The 24,655-nt window shown below is 38.2% G+C and overlaps 1 long non-coding RNA gene across 1 annotated transcript; it reads left to right on the forward strand.

The window, feature by feature from the left end:
* Nucleotides 1-17,217: 17,217 nt before the first annotated feature.
* LOC107075905 (uncharacterized) lies at nt 17,218-24,595 on the forward strand. The gene is made up of 6 exons (XR_011182431.1): nt 17,218-17,253; nt 18,122-18,974; nt 19,072-19,201; nt 21,852-22,011; nt 22,428-22,484; nt 23,317-24,595. It is a non-coding gene; the product is annotated as an uncharacterized lncRNA (long non-coding RNA).
* The last annotated feature ends 60 nt before the right edge of the window (nt 24,596-24,655 follow it).

The following is a 24,655-nucleotide window of genomic DNA, read 5'->3' on the forward strand; positions in this document are numbered from 1 at the left end:
TGTTTCACATACCGACACACAAAACTCTAAACTTGAACCCTGTTCACGTGAAACTTCATCTGCCAGGTGTTTGCCCATTAACGTTTAATTAATAAATCTTTTTGAATTGCATTTGCTGCCTCTAGTGTTTGCTAATCCACCTAATTTTGTTTAATGTAGAAACTTGGTGAGTTTACTAACTGTACAAGAAATCTGCTATAAATTAAAATTAAACAGGCATAAATGAAGAAGAGTGGTCCTAATACAGATCCCTGTGGTACTCCAATAATTACATCATCACTCATAGAATATCTCTACTCATTTTTAATTTTTAACTAATATTCAATTCAAAAACAAATATCTCTGCCTGGACATGAGAATTAATCTTGCTATGGAACTTTATTAAAAGTCTTGTAAAAATGCAAAAACACATATTACATTGTACTCTCTGTGTGTTCATTACTGTTATTTTTTGTTCAAAGAACTAATGGGTTGGTTAAGAAGGACCTACCTTTTCTAAATCCCTGTTGACTATTTTTCATGTACTGTATGTGATCCTCCAATTTAGTGCTTATACCTGTTTCCATAACGTTACATATAATTGAAGTCAGATTTTAAGTCTATAATTGGTTCAGTATTGTCTCCCTTCTTACAGATGGGCAATATACATACAAAAAAATATACATATGATATGTTGATGTTAGTGGTTTTATAATAAATAAAATATAAATTTGTATTAATTCATTTGTCTTACATTTTGTTAAGTCACATTGTTAGACTACTGTATATACTGCAATGAGGGGAAAAAAAGTTAATCTTATCTCCTAAAGTTAAGTTTATCTCCTAATTAGAACTTTATAAAATCCTACAGAATGTGAGATTTTTATACTACTCTTGTATAGGATAGGCTTCTTCAAGCACATATTTGTAAATCAACCTTTGTATTTGCGGGAAGACGCTACCAAACCAAAACACCCAGCGAGATCTCATAAGCAGTTGTGAAATACAGTAGGGTTAATAACCTCTGCATTAGGATCATACATTTAAAGGGATTTAATCAAAATCTGAAGTAAAATTGTTTCCTAATAACTTGTTGCTGAAATTAACATTCAGACAGAATACAATTATTTTAATGTGGTGTAAACCTCAAAAAGTACATCACATTCACAGCAAACTATAATAATATTTTAATATATAATATTATTATATATAACATATTTTTAATATGAGTATTTTTTCTTTGTAGAACACCCCTACTTTATTTTTTTTCATATTAATATAATATTTAACATACTATAATATGCAAATGCTTATATTATATATTATATATAATATATAAAATTAACAAAAGTTGAAACAGTATACAATTTAAATTCTGTAATTGGAAAAAGATTGTCCCTACGGGACTGAAAATTAACTGGGACTCAAAATCAGGTGTTTTGTGTGACAGCCCAGAATACTTCCATATTCCATGTTAGGCATTCACTGCACCTGGCAGTTTTACAAGTACTGCAGTCCTGCATCAGATTATTTTAGAATTAACTATTTGTAACATTTTTTGTTGTGCTTTCTGAAAGGCTGGATCTGTATATTAGAATGATGATGCCACTCATTGATCTTTGAATTGAATTTATCATCAGTCCGACAATTTTATTTTAAATCTAAAGTCATTTATGGAAAATATTTGAATGTGGCACTGAATGCTTTAAAAATTAATCAGTTTCATTTTCCATTAAGGTCATGATTGTTACAAAAGAGTTAAACCTGACATCATTTGTTACAGTTATGAATTTAAATTTAAAAAAAATCTTCTATGCCCTAATTAAGAGAAAAAAAGTTTTAATTAATTTATATTTTTCTCATAGAACGAGAACTCTTGGCTGCCTTAGTTCAAACCGTTGCGTTATCTTGCAAATGTATTCATCTATGCGACACTTGCATCCGTTGTAATGTATAGTTAATTCCTCTAAATTGCTCATTCTGTCCAGATGGTGGGAGGTGGAGCTAAAGTTAACATATCCTACCCCTCTTCCTCTTTTTTAATATCCAATATGTCCCAATATGTCCCTATAGTGTGAGATATTAAACAGAAAATACCATTTGTTTACTTAAATTTCAACTCTATAGCTGACCTAGCAGTCGTTTTATTGAAAGTTAGTTTCATTTTCCATTCTACTTCAATGTGGCATCACAAAGAAGATAAGATGGTTGCAAACTGCTCTAAAGTCGTATAGCCAGCTTTACAGCATAAGGAATTTCGGTTTGTGCTTCTTCAGACAAGAAGGGGAGTGAAAATAAGCTAAGTCCCCCCCCCCATACCGAGAGGAGACAATGCACCAACTCTATAGCTGACCTAGCAGTCGTTTTATTGAAAGTTAGTTTCATTTTCCATTCTACTTCAATGTGGCATCACAAAGAAGATAAGATGGTTGCAAACTGCTCTAAAGTCGTATAGCCAGCTTTACAGCATAAGGAATTTCGGTTTGTGCTTCTTCAGACAAGAAGGGGAGTGAAAATAAGCTAAGTCACCCCCCCATACCGAGAGGAGACAATGCACCACCTCAGCATGTGCCATCTCCTCTGGGGTCACATAAGAAGTAAGAAATAGGACCTACAGTAAGTGCTTTAACAACTTCGTGAAGCAGACTGACTAAAAAACATAGTTTTTATCAAATACTAAGAAGACAAAAGTGGCAGCAAAAAATATATATATAAAAATTTTAGATTTTAAATTTTTGATAAAAGCACTACTTTTGTATTGTTTGGGATCGAACACGGAACCAGGCCCATAATTAGGCAGGAATTGTATCACAGAGCCACCAGTAAGTCATTTGAAAAACAAATTGATTAAACATGGAAGTGTGACATTATTTTTTGTTAACGAAAGTAAAACAAAAAAAGTCTTTTCATGTTTATTTCAGCTTCCCTCTAATATTTTGATTGTATAATTAGCATTTAGTCAAAATATAAATAATTGTCTTCCTCACAAAGCAAGCAAAGAGCGTATTGTACTTCATACTCTATCTCATCCAGAGACTTTTCGGGAAAGTCGTTTGATGACTCGTTTGACCCAACATGGAGTAATGTATGATAGAAACGATCTTGCTCTTAAGCCAATTAGGCACAAACAGTAGTGATACTATAAAAAAGGGTGGTCCAACTCCTGTTTTGTTCTGAGACTATACAGTCCAGTTAAAATGGAACAGGAAGTATTCAGTTTTAATATGTCACGTGACATATGTCAAGTACAGCAGTCTTGGATGAGATTATTTAAAAAAATAAAAACAGGTGTTGGGTGTTACCATACAGTGTAATACGGCATATTCTTTGACGTAGATTATGGCTAGAGCTTTCTGAATCGCTGAATCTGTATAATTAACCAAGCCATTATATGGATTGTTACTAATATTAGAAATATCAGGAATAGGCTGAGTGGATAAATCAATAATTAAAATAAATAATTTTCATCCTCAACTTATAGCGATTTTGTCAAGAATATACCCACGTAGTTGGTATAATTAGATGCACCTGTGTTCTTTGGTGAAAAAAGTCACAATTCAGGCACACTGGGTTCAACAAAGATTTATTAACGGTGACGATGACACACTAAACACCAGACTGCTACCAAGTATTCAACTCCCATAACATCTGCAAAAGCCAAAAGAAGAGATTAGAGCTGCATGGGAACCTAACTCCCTATTCAAATAATGCACCTACTAAGTAAAAGAATCAATTTATACCAGGAGATTCTCTATAGTTTCTCAAACCAACAGAATGGCCAGCTCTCTTAACAAGGTTCAGATACTGAATTCGTCTGTACCAACCTGTTTTCTGCTGTGTTGTTAGACAGTTAATGACACTCTTAGTCATCAACCCAGAACATAATTAACTAAGGTAAAACAAGGTAAACTTTAATAATAATTATTATTATAATTTCTTACACTTATATAGTGCTTTTCTGCACACTCCACTCAAAGCACTTTACGGGTCATAGGGATCCCCTCCACCACTACCAATGTGCAGCCCCACCTGAATGATGTGACGGCAGCCATAGTCCGCCAGTCCACTCACCACACACCAGCTCTCAGTGGGGAGGAGAGCAGAGTGATGAAGCCAGTTCAGAGATGGGAATTATTAGGAGGCCATGATTGGTAAAGGCCAATTGTTACGACCCCAAGTGTCTAGGCGTATCGGGGTGTAACATTTAGGATAATTCTTTTGGAAGCAGGTGGGTTTTGGTGACAGACTAGGAAGCGTGATAACAAGGGTAAGGAACTAGAGTGGTGCCAAAGAAAAGAAAATGACAAACAAAAATGGAGCTGGCTAGGACAGTGAGGGAAAGCTAATCTGACTACAATAGAAAACCCGAAACACACGGTCTTCGGCGTCTTCAACACCCTAGCTAACCTGCACTGACTACCCAAAACCATACAAGACAAATGGCACTCACCCGTACTAAACTAGTGTTACTAATACAAAGTCAACTAAGTGTGTAAAGTGTACCCAACAACCTAAACTAACCTTATATGCAAAAGTTGACACAAAAACACAAGTGAACCAGGAATACAAATAAGGGAAAACAAGAGTAATCAACAGGAACAGGGTACAAAAGAACACAAAAGTTGAACATGTGACACGTTATGGCAAGGTAATGGCAAAACAAGGATAAACACACAAACAAACGAAAGTACAAAGAAACTAACAGAAAACCAACAAAACAACAAAGCCGAAGCTATACGAAAATACACACGCACACAAAGCAAAACAAACCAACAAACCCGAAGCAATAACCAAAAGCGAAGTGAAGCGATAACCAAAACTAAACGGGACCGAAGTCAAACGAAAGGCTTCTCCTTGCTGAAAACCTCCATGTTATATTCTGAATAAGATGTGTTCTGATTGGCTGAGAGCTAATTGATGATGACATCAACTGAAAGTGTGGTGTAATGGTGGGTCAATGGGGAAGGGAGAACAATCAAGGGTCAGCAGTGTGGATATAACAGAAAAAACACACACTGGGATGTAACACCAATGGAGGAAATTTGGCCAGGATGCCGGGGTTTACAAAGCAAACTTTATGATTGCTTTGATCACTGAAGTGAGCAGTTTAGCATCAACACTCCCAGGATAGCAGGACTAGATAGAGAGCAGCTTTATAAGGAGCAGAGGATGAGACACAATCAGCTGAGCCCTTATTGCACTGAACACAGCTGGAATAGAGTGGAGTATGAAGAGTCTGGTAAACTCACCTTACAATGAGCCCAGGCAGAATCCTTGACATAACATGACAATAATTGTACCCCAGGTCCAGAATTGATCCCCATTGAGTCCCAGCACTGCAAAAGTAATCACTGTGTCACTGCATTGCCTAAATGTTTATTTATTTGTAATTTGTAGATTAATGTTAGTGTTTATCAATTTCATATAAATATGTGGTTAGTGGCGGGTTGTTACAGTACCAACACTTCGGAGCTGCCCAGCTAGTGGGTCCTTTTCAATCCATATTGTTGTAAAGTTTCATGAATAACATTTTAAAATTCTTATTCTTTATGGTTTTGGCAACACTATCAATAAAGTCATAAAAAAAAACCTTTTTGAGTTTCAGAGAGTTGATATAGACATGCTGACACTGCCAAAGTGACTTACTGTAGTTGAGGGCTAAACAGACACACTGATAGTGACAAGGAGAGGGGTTAACTGAGAAACTAAGTGAGACAACAACCTTGCTAAGCCTGTTTGTAAATTCACCTACAGAATTCTTACACAGCACTGGGTGGTATAACAGCTGCTCACACAGGCATATTTTAAGTGAAATATTGGAAGTATGAAAGATTTTTTCTGATGAAAACTGTGATGTGAACAATGTTTGTAATCTTGTATGAAAAGGGTGTGTTAGTGCAAAAGTACAAGAATTTTGTTTTGACAGATTCCAAAATGAAATACCTCTGTCTACCCATCAAACCTGTGCACAAAACATATACCTGATACTTCACCTGAAAAACCACTTCAGTTCCTGCATCTATTTCCCATTGTTTTGTCTTTTGGAAAAACATTTGTGCATTTTAAAGAAACAAAACAATTTAAAAATGCAAATCACATAATCTCCACATTTCTATAGCGACCTTCATGCCAAAACCAACTCAAAACCAAGCAGATGTAAGCAGATTCCCTGTGCTTGAGGAAAAAGTGTCTTAATTTGTAATTTTTATAGTTTCTATTATAGTTCTAGCAATGGAAATGACAGCATTTAAAAACTTTGACTTTTATTTAATGTAAGATGGATTTGATTAGGAAGAAATGCAACACTTTGTGTTATGCTTTGGGACTAGTAGACAGTTTGGAAGTACTGTATATTGTAATGGATTGTAGTGGCCTTGAGTGGTCAATTTCAGATTTAAATTTCTATTTTTCTGTAGATTGAAAAATGACAGCAACAAATTAACTTTAGTATACTAACCATACGGGGGACTTTACATTCCCTTATCACTGTTGTTTTCGTACAGACATTATTTCCCTTGGCAACCTTTAGAAAAAAAACAGCTTTTTGTCATGTCTAATGACACACTAAACTATAAGGTCTAATGATGTACCTTATGGCTTAGCTTTGTTGAAATACGCTGTTATCCATACCACTATAGAAAAACCCTTTTTTTAAAAAAGAAAAGTGAGCTACCCAGCTTTGTTACTGAAGTCAAGTTGTCTTTAATCTGGCGTCTTTCAAGACACAGTTAAATGAGATTCTTTAATTCACTACTATAAAAATTGGCCTCATAGTCATCATACAAGTCTTTTCTAATAAGAACATTATTTTTGGCACTGTTAATAATAATTTACTATAGTAACATATCTTGTAATTACCAGATAGTACATTATTACAGACCTTATGTAATAACAAATATCAATAACAACAATTGTCATACAATACCTACATTATCATTAATTTGATTCCACACACTTGTTCAAGGATGAACTTAAGTATCATCATGGTTATAATGATTGTGTTCACATGAAGTACATATTATACCATTTCATTCCAAATAAACCCCAGTCTAAAGTATGTCCGTGTACAGCGTGCAGCATTGGGTGTTGTCACGAACACTTACCCCAAAGCTGCGGTTGAGATATCAGTAGCTTCTAAGTGCTGTCTGTTATGTCGCAGCTGCACACTTGCTACAGCCACAGTCGGCCTTGATCAGAATCCAAGCGCAAGGGACCGAAGAGTTACGGAGTCACACCAAGGCCAGACTGCATGGAACACGCGCTATTTGGGAGTCTCCTCCCGAGCTCAGACCAGCTTGTGCTGTAAGAGCTTCAGAGGCATGCCAAAGACCGAGCAGGGAGTGTCAACTGCTGGGACCAGGTCCAAAACATGGTCTCTATTCCTCTTACTACTCTATTCCTCTTAAAACTCTCTTACAGCTACCTGAGATTGCCCTGCACAGCACAGTCAGGGGCAGAACTCGCAGATGGAATCAGGGAACAGAATCCCAAAAACGAAGAGGGCTCCACTGGAAAACTGGAAAGTCCAGGACAGAGAGAGAACAGAAGAGGACAGGGCCAGCGGTACAAGTGGAAGGCTGGGGAAGTCAGAGCAGAGGCAATCAAAAATAAGGGCCGGGATTGTGCAGAGTGACAGCCAGGACAGCAAGTGGGTGGAGGCAGTCCAGGGTGAGCGCTGGGACTGCACAGAGCCAGCAGTTGGGTGGAGACGGTCCTGAGTGAGTGCTGGCACAGCGCGGAGGGACAGCTATTTCAGTAGTTAGGTGGAGCCAGTCCAGGGTGAGCACTGGAACTGCTCGGTGTGTAATATGCTTATAGCAAGGATAAGGTCAGCCGGAGAGGGTGGAGGATTCCAAGGCTGATTGGACTGCACAGACAGAGAGCACTGAGATCTAGTCAGAGGAAAAGGTGGAGTGGTATGAAGGCAGCACAGTTCTAAATCCACTCTGCATGGTTAATGGTGAAATGGTGAAGTGCAACAATAGTGACATTTCTGAAGTATTTAGGGGAAAGGTATAATAGAATAATTGGAGTCCTGATTAGTGATGAAGGACAAAAAAGAGATCCAGTGGTCGCAGCAGTGAACCATGGCAAACCGTGAGCCCTCATGGGTTCACTTTCCCAGGGCAATGGCACACTGACTTAGGACAGCGGTTGTAACACTGTCATTGTGCAATGGAATGGGATGTTCATACACTCAAATTATCATTGGTACAGTATCTCCTAACTACGAGATAATATACTATCTTGCTTTATGATACATTTTTCTCGTGAATTTTTTTTTTCCCTTGATAGCTGCAAAGTGCTTCCATACTGCAAAATGTTGAATTCTGAATTCAGAATGTTGAATACAGTTACTTGACAATGCTCTTTTATCTACCCTCGACACCTTTGCTCCTTTAAAAACTCGAACCATCTCCTTCTCTCGCCCTGCCCCCTGGTACAATGACCACCTGGGATCCATGAAGGCAGCATCTCGCAAACTTGAGCGTAGGTGGCGTCTTTCTGGCCTAAATGTACATTATCAGACTTGGAGAGATTACTTATCTGAATATAAGGTTACTTTAGAGTCTGCTAGATCCACCTACTTCTCTCACATCATTAAAAATCACCAAAACAACCCCAGACATCTTTTCTCGACCATCAACAGACTGCTCAAGCCAAACTGCCCCACCACATTACCTTACTCATCACAACTTTGCAACACATTCTTAGATTTCTTTAGTTCTAAGATTGACAACATCCGGCATCACATTCTCTCCACTATGCATATCATTTCCATACCTCCTCCCTCCTCATCCAACTTCTCTGGTTCCCTTCTCTCCAGGTTCTCTCTTCTTGACTCAGCATTCTCAATAAACTAGTTACACGCATGAAACCCACTACATCTATCTTAGATTCCATTCCCACCACTTTATTTCAGTCCTGTTTCTCTTCTCTCTGTCCCATTGTCCTCAATATTATACATGAATCCATGAGCACTGGTATTGTACCAACAGTCCTCAAAACTTCTGCCATTACCCTCGTGCCAAAAAAGCCTAACATGGCTCTCGACAATCTTAACAATTTCGCCCCATCTCCAACTTACCCTTTCTTGCTAGAATTCTAGAACGTGCTGTCACACTTCAGTTACATAACCACCTCATGACAAACAACCTTTACGAACCCCTCCAATCTGGCTTCCATTAACTTCACAGCACAGAAACTGCCCTGGTCAAAGTCACTAACGATCTTCTATTAGCTTCTGATTCTGGTTCTTTTTCTATACTCATCCTTCTTGATCTCAGTGCTGCTTTTGACACTGTTGACCATAACATCTTACTTTCTCGTCTTGAGACTGTGTTTGGAGTTTCTGACACTGCCCTCAAATGGTTCAAATCTTACCTCACTGATCGCTGTCACTTTGTCTCTCTCAATGGGTACAGGTCTGAAATTGGTCTTGTTAAGTCTGGTGTTCCTCAGGGCTCAATACTGGGCCCCTTGCTCTTCAGCATTTACATGTTTCCACTTGGTCAGCTTTTAAGATCACATGGCCTCAGCTTCATTTTTACGCTGACGATACTCAAATATAGATCCATACCAAACCTGACACTGATGTGGCTGTCTCTATTCCATCAAATTGCTTCGCTGACATAAAAATTTGGATGACTCAAAACTTTCTTCATCTTAACTGCGACAAGACTGAAGTCATGCTTATTTGCACCCCCCATCAACTTCGTAAAGCCAGTCCTGTAACCCTATCTGTAGATGGCTCTGTACTTGAATTCAATTCAAAACTGAAAAACCTTGGGGTTATATTCGATTCTGGCTTAACATTCGACCCACATGTGCAGCATACTGTCAAAACATCTTTTTTTCACCTCAGAAATATCACTAGACTACGCCCTATGCTTTCATTAAATGTGGCTGAAAAGCTGATCAACATATTTGTATTCTCTCAAATTGACTACTGTGATGCTCTACTCGTCGGGGGAACTAAATCTACTCTGAACAAACTGCAGTATGTCCAAAATTCAGCAGCCAGAATCCTGACCAGGTCTAGTGCAAGTGTTCACATTACTCCTATCCTGGAGTCCTTGCACTGGCTTCTGGTCAAATTCCGTGTAGACTTTAAAATCCTCATGCTCACCTATAAGGCTCTGCGTGGCTTGGCACCTCAGTACCTGTCTGAACTATTATCGCCCTGCTCTCCACCTCGCAAACTTCGCTCTTCTAATTCTGCTCTGCTTACTGTCCCCCAAGCCCGTCTACATTGTATGGGTGTCAGGGCCTTCTCCTGTTATGCCCCCAAGCTCTGGAACTCTCTGCCCAAGGATATCAGAGAGTCACCTTCTCTAAACTCCTTCAAATCCGGACTCAAAACCCTCTTCTTCAGAAAAGCCTTTACTTAACTGGTTCCATTCTTCATTCCTCTGCTCTTCTTAGTACCACCATCTTCTTATTTATTGTTATTGTCATCCTCTAAAGCGCTTTGAGAAGCCACCTTTAAAGGCGCTATATAAAAAAGTTTTTTATTATTATTAGTACTATTATTATAATTCTGATAATATATTTTTTGGTTAAATAAACAGCTACAGTAGCTACACATTCAAACTAAATGACATAAATATTACTTATAATGTAGTTGCAGTTCTGACGATTACTCGTACCACTGGACCCAGGCTTCTGAGGTCAGTCGAGAGAAAGGGACTGCCCCAGTACAATGGCTTTCCACTTAAAATAAACTCCCACACAGGTCTCAGTCATCGTCGGACATGATGGACAGCGACCATGTGACGTTTTAAAATAGATTTTCGTGGTTTGCTAGTCATATATTAAATATTGCCAGACTCTAGATTATTTCTTTCAGCTGAAAGCATGGAAAACTGCAAGAAAGTATTTACCAGTTCCCCATAGTTTTTCCTACTCCAGACACACTAGTTTTAATCTTTAATCTAATTAGAACAATGCATACATCTTATTAGTTATCTGTGTGCCAATCAATTAACACACAATAAGGGTTCATGACGTGGGATGTGGAAAAGACGGACATTAAATGAGGAACCAGTACAAAATATGAGATAAAAGGAAAAAATGGCCAATTATCACACAGAGGTTTCTGGTTGAATTGAAATTGAAATGGAAATTGAAATTTATGGTGAACAAAGTGTGACAAAGTTCATTATCGTATTGAGTTTTAGTCAAACATCTTATTTTGTCTTGTCTTAATTTACTCAATCAAAAATGCAAAGCCGCTTAGTCTTCATCGTCGTCATTGTGGATTATTTCTTGAGCGTGTCATCATCTTTGACTGAAATAAAAAAACAGTTTTATTTTTTATTGTTGACTGAATGAACAGTTGGGGACAGGAACTCTTCTACCCTCGCCTCCAAGGAACTGCAGCATCTACACCCTGTATCTCTCAGACATTGACTTGAAAAGAGCTGCTAGCAAGGCTTTACCATATTCTTCTGTTTCTGTAGTGGCTCACTACCCCAGGTTCTACACATTCTGCCTACAGGTTTACCGATAGGTTTCTCTTTACTCAATAAACTCCTCAAGAAGGCTGGTTCTGTTTTGGGGCTGAGCCTTGACCACCTGGAGGTGGTGATGGAGGGAGAACGCTGAGCAAGCTTACAGCCATCATGAACAATGCCATTCATCCGCTACATGGGACTGTTACTAGACACTGGAGCACTTTTAGTAACACACTACTCCAGCTACGGTGTTCAAGGGAACGTTTCTGAAGGTCCTTCCTCCCTGCGGCTGTCAGGGTGTATAATAAAAATAATAATTGCTTACACTTATATAGCACTTTTCTGGACACTACACTCTAAGCACTTTACAGGTAATGAGGATCCCCTTCACCACCACCAATGTGCAGCATCCACCTGTATGATGCGACGGCAGCCATAGTGCGCCAGAACGCTCACCACACATCAGCTCCCAGTGGGGAGGAGAACAGAGTAATGAAGCCATTTCATAGATGGGGGTTATTGGGAAGCCAATAATTGGTAAAGGGATAACACCTCTACTCTTTTCGAGAGACGCCCTGGTATTTTTAATGACCACACAGGACACAGTCAGGACCTCGGTTTTATGTCTCATCCGAAGGACAGTGCCTTTTTACAATATAGTGTCCTCGTCAATATACTGGGACATTAGGACCCACACAGACCACAGGCCCCACTAACACCTCTTCCAGCAGAAACCTTAGTTTTTCCCAGGAGTCTGAGTTGCAGGGTGATATGGCTGCTGGCAAGTATAACACTACCCTAGGCTAGGCCTGTTAGCCCTTCATCTGCTCATCTATGGACAGCATGTTGCACTCATGTACTTTTTGGACACTGTATTAATATACTGTTTATACTGTGGTAGTTTCAATCTGTATATACCTATGCACATTTTGTTATTAACATATGTTATTGTTTTACAGTGACTATTAGCATATTTTGCACACACCTGTTTTTTTCCTAACTCTTTTTTATTTTTGTATTCTACATACTTCATAATTACTCTAATGCTGAAGTTATTTTAATTTTTGTCTATTCTGATGTCTGTCTTGCTTTTGTTGGGCTGGGCTGCTGTAATGTCTCAATTTCTCTTCGGGATCAACAAAGTCTTATCTTAACTTATTGCTCACACTTTGGAAGTACTTACTACTGAGACTCCTCTGCCTTTTTTAGTTTTACCATCAGCCTAGCTTTTTTGATGTGATCAGGCTAAGAATATTCTGTACTTTATACTGGAATTCCTAGGTACTTACTCTTTGTAATCTGAGGAAAACAAATGTCCAAATGTCCGTAAAGCCCCTCTCATCTCTCTCTGCCACTGGGCCAACAAGTATTTCACAACTTCTTCCTTCATGAAGAACCATAAAGCATACCTCATACTTCACTGGCTTCCAAGCTTTTCAAAAAAGGATTGATCTTAGCTCCGTCGTTTATTTATTACCTCCAACAGGGCCTCTGTAGAGATAACCCTTTTCTCCAGCTGTTTCTTCTCTGGAACTGCCTGGTTGACCTGGGACTGGAGACTGGCTGTCATTCACTTCCTTTTCTATACTGGACCCTTTGGACTAGAGCTCGGGGAGGGCAGACATATCCTGTTTATTTCCAACCCTACCTGTCACTAAAGCTGTCACTGCTGATCTTGGGTTAAACTGTGGTGTCTAAACTGCTTAACAACAATCAAACTATTCTGATGGCAATTAACTGCCTAAGGACAGTTCATGAATGATTCCTTTGTCTAAGTCCATGAAATAAACGTGTGAGTGAAGGAAAGCACATTTAATGGAACTGCTGAACATCTTTGACTCAGTCGCTTAGGAATGCTGCCAAGTAGGCAGCATGTCCTCTTTCTCAAACTGAAACCAATTAATTAAGTTAGTTGAGATCCTGACATCTTGAGTGATGGATGGCCAACTTCAGCAGCGTCGAGATGGAGGCACACCAGTCTCTAGACCTCTTCTGTTATAAATCCACTGACAGGGCCAGAGGGATCCTGCAGTTAGCATGTCATGACCAATCAACACCTGCGCAAGCAGCTGACAATTTATCAAGTACTCTAATCCCAACCACCACTGTCCAAACCACCACAACAAGCAATTGCTGGGCTCAGAGAACATACATCAACCAGAATTCTACCTAAGGGTCCTCTCCAACAAGTGTCTGTGATTTTGTCTGATAATAATACTGTCACAAATCAGAGAGGATGGGGTCAAAATAAAGATTATTCTATCAATTTAAATTAAAAGTTCCGTCCCCTAAAGTTAGGGATTACACAGCTTGTGTTTTTTATTCTCCGTACAACTTGATACTAGAGTAATAATCAGGTGTAATTTTAACTAAGACTAAAGCTCATAATGATAATCAACACATTTACTGTATATAATTAAAGAAAGCTTCACAATACACACCTGATACACTATTGCCAGATATTTAAAACTCTACACATCTGCGGGCTTCTATAGAAAACAAGAATTCTTCAGACTTCCTCTTGGCTCACATCCAGCAGATGAAAACTGACAAGCTCTGGCACAGATCCAGCTGAACTTCTCTGCATTTTAAATCCACATCAGAACTCTGCCTGGCCAAGCATTTTCAGTGCTGATAAGAATGCATGCGATTTTAACATTTCACAATCAAGAATTCGACTCTTATTCCAAATAATTCTCTCTCTATGCATGTTAATTAAAGATTCAGTTATGTTCATAAAATATTTATTTTAAAATATTGCAAATAAATAATCTCTTGAACTCCACGCTATAGCAAACTTCTTTCAGCACATCTTTCACAGTGATGCACGTGAAATCAGGAGGTGGGAGCCCATACCACATTACAGTGCCTTGCGAAAGTATTCGGCCCCCTTGAACTTTTCAACCTTTTGCCACATTTCAGGCTTCAAACATAAAGATATAAATTTTTTTATTTTATGTGAAGAATCACCAACAAGTGGGACACAATTGTGAAGTGGAATGAAATCTATTGGATTTTTGAAACTTTTTTAACTAATAAAAAAATGAAAAGTGGGGCGTGCAAAATTATTCGGCCCCCTTGCGTTAATACTTTGTAGAGCCACCTTTTGCTGCGATTACAGCTGCAAGTCGCTTGGGGTATGTCTCTATCAGTTCTGCACATCGAGAGACTGAAATTCTTGCCCATTCTTCCTTGCAAAACAGCTCAAGCTCAGTGAGGTTGGATGGAGAGCGTTTGTGAACAGCAGTTTTCAGCTCTTTCCACAGATTCTCGATTGGATTCAGGTCTGGACTTTGACTTGGCCATTCAAACACCTGGATACGTTTATTTGTGAACCATTCCTTTGTAGATTTTGCTGTATGTTTGGGATCATTGTCTTGTTGGAAGATAAATCTCCGTCCCAGTTTCAGGTCTTTTGCAGACTCCAACAGGTTTTCATCCAGAATGGTCCTGTATTTGGCTGCATCCATCTTCCCCTCAATTTTAACCATCTTCCCTGTCCCTGCTGAAGAAAAGCAGGCCCAAACCATGATGCTGCCACCACCATGTTTGACAGTGGGGATGGTGTGTTGAGGGTGATGAGCTGTGTTGCTTTTACGCCAAACATATCGTTTTGCATTGTGGCCAAAAAGTTCGATTTTGGTTTCATCTGACCAGAGCACCTTCTTCCACATGTTTGGGGTGTCTCCCAGGTGGCTTGTGGCAAACTTTAGACGAGACTTTTTATGGATATCTTTGAGAAATGGCTTTCTTCTTGCCACTCTTCCATAAAGGCCAGATTTGTGCAGTGTAAGACTGATTGTTGTCCTATGGACAGACTCTCCCACCTCAGCTGTAGTTCTCTGCAGTTCATCCAGAGTGATCATGGGCCTCTTGGCTGCATCTCTGATCAGTCTTCTCCTTGTCTGAGCTGAAAGTTTAGAGGGACGGCCAGGTCTTGGTAGATTTGCAGTGGTCTGATACTCCTTCCATTTCAAGATGATCGCTTGCACAGTGCTCCTTGGGATGTTTGAAGCTTGGGAAATCTTTTTGTATCCAAATCCGGCTTTAAACTTCTCCACAACAGTATTACGGACCTGCCTGGTGTGTTCCTTGGTCTTCATGATGCTCTCTGCGCTTTCAACAGAACCTTGAGACTATCACAGAGCAGGTGCATTTATACAGAGACTTGATTACACACAGGTGGATTCTATTTATCACCATCAGTCATTTAGGACAACATTGGATCATTCAGAGATCCTCGCTGAACTTCTGGAGTGAGTTTGCTGCACTGAAAGTAAAGGGGCCGAATAATTTTGCACGCCCCACTTTTCATTTTTTTATTAGTTAAAAAAGTTTCAAAAATCCAATAGATTTCGTTCCACTTCACAATTGTGTCCCACTTGTTGGTGATTCTTCACATAAAATAAAAAATTTATATCTTTATGTTTGAAGCCTGAAATGTGGCAAAAGGTTGAAAAGTTCAAGGGGGCCGAATACTTTCGCAAGGCACTGTATATCGCTGCACACACAGCATAGCAAATTCAATCTGCACACTGCATGAGTCCTCCCTCTGCATGGTCTCAGAATTGTAATGGCACTGAATGGGACTCCACCAGGCTTTTCTACTGCTCGATGACACAATGTTCATCCTCTACGGAAATAAAACATCTGGATCAGTACTTTCTAAACAGCACCTGCCACATTTGATGATGGACACAATTCTGCTGTCTAATTAAATTCTGAACCCTGGACTCCTCCAGGAACATTCATCACTGACTCTCTTTCACTGAGAACTACAGTACATATACCATATGAAACTTTTTCTATTGTAATGATCTAATAAGAAGAACACCTGAGTGACAAAAAAACCTGAGTGAAACAAGTATTATGAACTAGTTTAGCCACATTTGCAGTTCACATCCTGATTGCAATACTCAAGACATCTGAGGATTTTCCTTACCATAATGAAGGTCAGACATTAATGAAAGCATTCATACAAAGAGACAGGAGAGACCAAAGAAGGAAGAAAAAAAGAGAGAATGACAGCAATGCTAACCACTGCGCCTCCCTGATTTATTTGTGATAATAGTCATCACAACAGGAAATATTATCACTAAAATATTCATTGGTAGCAAATGATTTCTAAAACCAAATTTACATGTACTTGGGAAACCTTTGGAAGGCTTTAGCTCAAAATGACCTACTTTCCTTTAGATTAATTCCTGTGCTCATGGCAAGCTTCACATTGCTGTAATGTGCCCCAGAGTCTTACAAGAATGGAAAGGGGAAAAAAACTCCTGGAAAATATTAAACTTAGTATTTCCTTCAGAATTAAAATGTCCCACATAATGTTTTCACCAAGCACCATGTATATGACTAAAATTACAAGAAATTAATTAAAATCCCAATGCACAGTTTTTATTTCATATTCTTCTGTTTCTGGTTTCCATGACTTTGATTGTTTGAATAAATCACAGTTCATAATTTTAAATGAGGGTATACTGGCTTGTAAGTGGAAATTTCACATGTATTTCCTGCTTTCCTTTCCAGAAGTTATTTCTTATGGTTTTATGCCTTATTATTAAAAGGACATTCAATTTAATCCTGTATAAATTAATATTATATTTACACATGAGGGGATTTATTTTTTTTCCTTTCAGAGAATTTCCATTCAGCCACACCTTGTTTCTTTATGTGGGTTGAAATTCCATCCAGCTGGTTTCCCCTGCCAGACATGCCACCGTGTTCCCTTGGCTTTATAAAGTGAGCCCTCAAAGCAAAGCCAGCATCTGTCTCTTAGTCAGACTGCAAGAAAAACTTCACAAGCAGCATTCTGGTAAGACTTTTACTTTTCTTTGACCTTATTCCTATATACCCACTGTACTTGAATATACCATATATATTATATATATATATAAATTCCATTTCTACTTATTAATATTATTTAAATGACAAGTTTTAAAGGTTTGTTTTTGGCCATGCATATTTTGAATTTGTTCTTCTTTAACTGAAATTAAACTTCAGAACAAAGAGATTTTTTTCAATACATTGTGAAGACTGAACTTCCGGTTATTTTATATTTTATTTTATATTATTATTTGTTTTATATTATAAAATATTGCAAATAAACACCCCAACACTGCAGCAGTTAAAAAGAGGGTTTCCATTTATTCTGTCTAGTTCACATATAATAAAAACATAAAATATATAATATAATAAACACATATAATAATCCTATTTATCTCACAGTTATATTAAAGCTTTCTGTCTATCTGTGATTGAGTACTTTTATCAGTCTGAGCTGGAATATGGAACAATTTACGTATCCTGGAGCTGTAAATCAAATAATCCAGTGATATTCACTGCTGCCCATGGAGTGACAAAGCCCATCAAGGTGCTTGGTTTCATACTATGTTTGTTAGGTCAGTATAAGATCAATGAAATCCATAATGGGTCAGATTACAGCACCCTTCTTAATTAAGACCAATTAAGCTCATAACTGATTCAGTTTTGTCACTTTGAAACATTCAAAGTCAACATCCTGTAGATGACTGATCACATGTTTTTATTTTCATTAATATCCTTTAAAGCATTTAAACCTGTTCTTGCTGGAGACCCTAGAAACCATGGATCTCAATGTTTTTCTTTTAAAAGGACATTTTAAAATGGGAATATTAATTGACATGTCTATTTTTCTCTTTAAGTGGAATGTGAAATCCACAAGGTGCAAAGAAATGAGAAATGAAGCCAACCGTTTTGACTTTGCCTTCAAAACGGCTATCAAAGACAGCAAGGTGGACATCAAAAAGGCAGAATTTCAGTGCTACGATGAGAATTTCCAACCATCAAGTGTACGCAAGTTGTATTATTCTTTTAAAGACTTTTCTAACATCCAACATGATTGGATATGGGATTTGTCAAAAAGTGCAACAACATTAATTTCCAAACAAAACAGAATTAATACAAACGTTCTCAGATTATGTGTCTGAGTTTATTGTTTTCAAGGGAAGATGTTTAATTAAATTATGGGATCTAAGACTAATTCTTGCTTCATATGATTTACATTAGCTCTAAAGTCATACAGTGCAACATTACATTTCTCTCAACCTTTTAGCATATACATACATGTAACGTTTTAACTAAATCATCAGACAAGAAGTCAAGTCAGGGTCTTATTTTGAAGAGCATTCCATTCACTCTAACACATACCTGGGAATGCACTTCATTTGGGAATGCACTTCAACTTTGCATATTCGGATCATAATGTTACAAATTTCTTTGTGGAAGACTGGACTCAATAATGCCCTTCTCCTAAAACTTCAATATTCCAGTACTTTGTTTTCTTTCAGCTTTTTTGGTTTTGTACCTCATTTTCCTGCTCACACAGCACTGCTCATACAGTAGAAAATTTTATAATGACCTCTATTTGTTTTTTGTTACCTCCGAGTTACAAGAAACTACTGAAGAAGCAGAATATTGACCTCATACCTTTGAAGTTTGATGACCCAGTGAAGACAGCAGAGCTTATTAATAAAGAGGTGAAAGAGAGGACAAAGGGTAAATTCTGAGATGTTTCTCCTCAAGTCTTCTGGACATGTATTATATCTTCAGACAAAAACATAAGAAGCAATAACTGTTAATTACAAATTTCCAGGGGCAATTGAACAACTCCCCGCAATATTGAAGAGAGTTTTTTTATCACTGTTGCTGGAGTTTACATGAAGACAGCCTGGGATTTTCCACTACGAGATTCATCGTTGCAAAAATTTCATACAACAGAGAGGGTATGATCACTTACTTTTACCTAATTACTGCATTGTCCTAATTAGTATTTAATCAAAGAAAATTGCGTAATTTTCACTGCTCTGTATTAACTCATGAAATCTTTCGCACATCTAATTGAAATAAGAGGTGTTGTAATTATTACTATTTTTTTCTTCCGTATTGAAAATATCTTGGATCCTCTGTGAGATTACTATTACTGTAGCTCCCACAGATACCAAGCATTTTGAAAGAAAAACAAACATGTATATTATTTCTTAGCAGAGAGAACCTCATACAAGAAGAGTCAAATGGAAACATATTGTCTCCCTTGTTTCAAGCAGCATTATAGAACAAGATAACTAGGATGGCCATCTCTTATCAAAGTTACAACATACACATAGCCGTTAAACTTATATCTTAACCTTAGACTTTGAAATCCATTAAAAAGTATAGATGTTAAATTAAAGGTCAGGCTCTGTCCCTGACCTCTACAAGTGATACATTGATGACTGTGTCAGTGCTGCCACATGCTCTAAGGACCAGCTTGAGCTCTTTCTGCATCACGTCACCAACTTCCACCCATCCCTCAAATATACAGTTAATATATCTTCCACTACTCTTCCGTTTCCAGACATCAACTTCTACATTAACTACCCCCGACTCTCTACTGCAGTCTATTACAAACCCACTGATTCACACAACTATCTCCTGTATAGCTCATTTCACCCCAAACACACTAAAAACTCTCTCCCTTTCTCACAGTTCCTTCCGCTACGACAACATCGATTTCCATAACCAAGCCCCCAAAATGTACTCTTTTTTTATCAACAGAGGATACCATAGGAGTGTTATTGACAGGGCCCTTGCCCGAGCCAAAACCCCTCGGACCATCAACTCAATCAGGAACTCCCGCCATAACAATCGCATTCCTTTTGTGCTTCCCCACCACCCCAACACACTTCCTATCCCCAGGACTATTTACGACAACTTTTCCATCCTAAAGGATGATCCCTCCATTGGGGCCCTCTTTTCTGACCGCCCCATAATCTCATATCACCGACCATCTAATCCCATAACCTTCTTGTTCACAGCTCCCCTGACCACCCTCAGCAACCATCCACACCAGGCACTTTCCCCTGCAACAGAACCTCTCTGCATCACCTGCAAGCACATATCTAACACCACACTCACCCCTCAGGACAATTCACAATTCTGGATCACTCAGATGACATCTTGTACCTCCAGCAAATTTATTTACTGCATCTCTTGGAGTAAATGTCCAGTCATCTACATTGGGGAAACAGGAAGGAGACTTGGAGACCGCTTCAGAGAACATGTTAGGGCTCTGAAGATTAAATATTTCTCCAAGCCCACTCATTTCACTTCTGATGGCCATGATCACACTTATCTCTCCATCTGTGTTCTCAAAGATGGTTTTCCTAACTCCCACATTAGAAAGACTACAGAAACTAAAATTATCCTACAGGTAGAATCACATCTTCCCCCTTCTCTCACCAACAGACTCATTTTCTTCTAAATTCTCTCTATTCGTTGTTGGTTTCATTTCACACCTCTCTTCACCTATCCTGACTTCACACTGCAGGATTGGCCACTCTGTCTGTCCCCTACTCCTGCCTCCCGCCCCTCCTCTCTCCCAGCTTTTGTTCTCCTATGCTACATTACCTTTGCTTACTGCCCTGTCTTTCTCACACCTGAAGAAGGCTCCACGGCCGAAACGTTGTATTTTCTATTTTTTTCTTTTCAGCATGGAATAAACCTATTACTTGTTCCTTTGAAGCCTACGCATGCTGACGCAGCTATCCACCTGCTGTTAAATTAATACATTCAGTTTGTGTTGTTTGTTAACTTCACACAAAGACTTGGTTAAATAATGTAGTATGGTCTTAACTGTCTTGTTCATACCCTGCCTGTCTCTGAAGCTCTTCTCCCCTAGTCAAGAAGTTGCCGATATAGTAGTGACTCCCTTAGTACTGGGAATTCAACAGGGGTACAGCAGTACATTCAACATGGAATGCAATACCCTTATATAATATACAATGCATGATATAAATAAACATCAAATATTTTACTAATGCTTCATATTCTATGAAATAATGCATCAGTCTGCAACTGTTAATTACAGAAGTGACTCTGTGTTCAGTAGAAATCATGTACAATATGTCCACTGTAGTCTCCAGGAGGAGATCATTTGATCCATCTGATTTTGGTGCCAATGTTTCTGATTTTTCATTCATCCTGCATTCTTAGTAAGATCCAACTGTGTCTCAAAGTCTCCTTCCTTTTTGTGTTTAGTATTAAAGGATTAACATTGTCACATCACTGAGGATAGATAGAGACATGAATAGTTAGTTTGAGGTTTGGAGCCAGTTCAGCACAATTTATTATACTTTATACTTTATACTGAATTGTGAAGAACAAATAAACTGAAATTATTATATATTGTAATTTCAAACAATGCTTATATTTAAAGAATTCTAATTGGATTTGGTTTCACATAAATCAATTATACTCCTAAGCATTTTGTGGTTTGTCAAATGAAGTTTTGCTATTTAAAACATGTACCTGCAAATTTTTGTGTATGACCACCATTTTGAAATCTATATATTTTCAGTGTCCCCAGATACTATGTCGTACATTTTAATTTTTTAGCTGCAAGTCTTGGATAAGAACCTGCATGAAATCAATCTGGAAGAGATCCTGAAAGAGACTGTGCAAAAGAAGGACGTCATAATGCCAGCCTTCATCACTGGAACAGATGTGGTGTGTCCATTGACTACTATTCATAGAGACCCTGGGAAAAAAAATTCTCGTAAGTTAGCAGAGCAACATCATAGTCTTATGCCTTTCAAGACTTCAGCACCCTTTGCCTCACTGAGCTTGTAATACCTAATATCACCATTACTGAACTCTTAGGAGCTCAAATGGTCACGTAAGAACATAAGAATGGAAACAACAGGCCATTTGGCTTATGTAGCCTGTTTGATATTTGGTAGTTTACTGATCTATGGATCCTGTCCAACTATTTGGAAGTATGTCGGCTTTAATAACAAGGCTGGGCAGCTTGCTCCAGGCTCCCATCTTTAATTAATTAATTTATTTCATGTAACAGTGTGGGAGTGGGAGAGCCGGTAAAAGTTGATGCCCCATTTGAGGGGGCAGAGGCACCGGTGTGAGGCTAGCAAAAAACAATAAAAAGAAAAGGTCTGGATTATTCCTATCCAACAGGGTCCAGTCTGGGGGAACAAAGAAAGCTGAAAGCAAAAGAAAATTCAACCTGTCCTGGTAAGTCATCACAGCGGGATGAATGCTGCACAATGGTGGTGTTGGAGGGGAGTCCCCATTACTTGTAAAGCGCTTTGAGTGGAGTGTCCAGAAAAGCGCTATGTAAGTGTAAGTAATTATTATTATTAATTAAAAGAAAAAGAAGCAAAAACACGACCTTGACACTACCTCCACAATCCCCTCTGGGACTGTCATATTCTCCCCTTATGGGAGTATCAAGACTGGAGTCCTGCTTACTAGCCCCTCTGGGGAAATGCTCAGTGTGTCTTAAAAGGCCTCCACAGCTGCAGCTCATCCTAAATTAGCCAGGGCACCTATGGTTGCTAAAGCAATGCGTTGCCCTTGATCCAGGTCTCCGCCTCCACACTGAACACGCCCCCGCGTTATATCACAAAAGGAACACCAACATTTTTGTTATGGTGATACTGGCAAAAATAATCTTTGTAAGATCAACACGTGTTCCAGGGAGCTTGACCAGCTGTGTGAGAGTGAGTTTATATGAAAACAGCTGTGTTGGGAAAACTGTCACACAAAAGCAGTAAACTGCTGAGCAAGGGGTGGTGCAATGAGCACATTCCTACAACAACAGCTATTAAGCACTTTGCCTGCTTCGAGTAGACTGTGGATTACATGTGTATTGTAGTGTGCTTCAGATCCGGTATCCAGGGTCTTATTTCTCTCTGTTTCAAACTGCTAGGAGGAATCTGTGACATAATTCAGTTGTTTCAATTGCCTTCTTACGTCCTATTTGTGCAGCATGCAAAGTTCATGAAAGATACAGAAGAATGACGTGAATTATGCATTTAATTTCTATTCATTTTTGTTTTCTCAGCGCACCCTGATCCAAAGTATAAGCCAAAAGTGACAACAGGTGCCTCAATAACTGTTGCAGCTTCTGAAATATTTTGTAAATCTGTATCAGCTGCTGGAAATATTACCGTAGATCCAATGATAAGGGGAGGTGCATTTGAAGCGAACAAAGAAGAGAGCCAGCATCCCTGCATCAAAATCGACTGTCCATTTGTTTTCATACTGGCTGTGAACAGAGTCCCTCTGGAACAGGGGTCCAATGTTATTCCCTTTTTCATTGGTCGCTATGAAGATCCTACAAAAGAGATCGAGCCAACGAGCCTTGTTGTTCCACTGGATGACAGCCTATTGGAATAAGGGAATCCAGGTGGATTCCATGTTCTATCTATTCAGTTACAGAATTAATAGATACCAATATTGATCTAAATAGTCTTAAAACATTCTTTTATACTGTCATTTCAATCTACACTGCAGAGGAAATGTTTATACATCCTCATTATGGTTATGGGAATTATAATTTCTTCTGAGGAAAGAAAACCTTTTTGTCCCAATAACTAGAAGGTTTAGCAAATTCAATGTTTTTTTATGATCTAATGGTGTAAGTTTAAAAAAATTAAGAATCAGTGCATGTGAAATAATAAGTGAATCCCCAGATGACGTAGAATGATTGGGATGAGAATTAAGAATCAGAACAATATTGAAATAAAATCTACTTTAAGTGAATCATCTCGTCATAGTCAACATAGTTTTACATTAGTGTTGAGTTATACCCTTCTTTCAATGCATTCATCCATTTATCATTTACAATAGAGAAATTTCACCAGAGTTTAAAACGTATCATAAACCATTTTTACTTCAAAAGTTTACAAATATGCATTGTGACAAGAAAACCAAGAATAGCATTGTATAAAAGGGACTGCACCATTCACAGATTTAAGCAATTTTTATAATTTGTTCTCTTATCACAGAAACAGGGTGAAGGTTTATATGTGTTGTACTATGTAATTCACATCTTGTGATTTAATTAAATAATACTGGATATTTTGTTTTCCAAGCATTTGCTGTGAATTAAAGTTATACCAATGTAATCCATGAAAAAAAAAACTCTTTGGAAACAGTATCACTTATTGGTGTTCACTGTTTTTCTCTTGAAAGTGAAGAGATAAGAACATTTATGTTTTCTTCTCTAATGTTAATCATACAATTAGCTTTTATTAGATTTTAAATGGGGAGGGTTGATGTTTTATAATGGGCTCATTTTATTCAAGGGTTTTTTGTTCATTCTGTGCCTTTCTTCTGAACTGCAAATTAAAAGCCATTTGCTATACTAAAAATCAAACCTTTCTTTTCATTCAATTGTT

Source organism: Lepisosteus oculatus, chromosome 18 (assembly GCF_040954835.1).
Source record: "Lepisosteus oculatus isolate fLepOcu1 chromosome 18, fLepOcu1.hap2, whole genome shotgun sequence".
NCBI classification, from domain to species: Eukaryota; Metazoa; Chordata; class Actinopteri; order Semionotiformes; family Lepisosteidae; genus Lepisosteus; species Lepisosteus oculatus.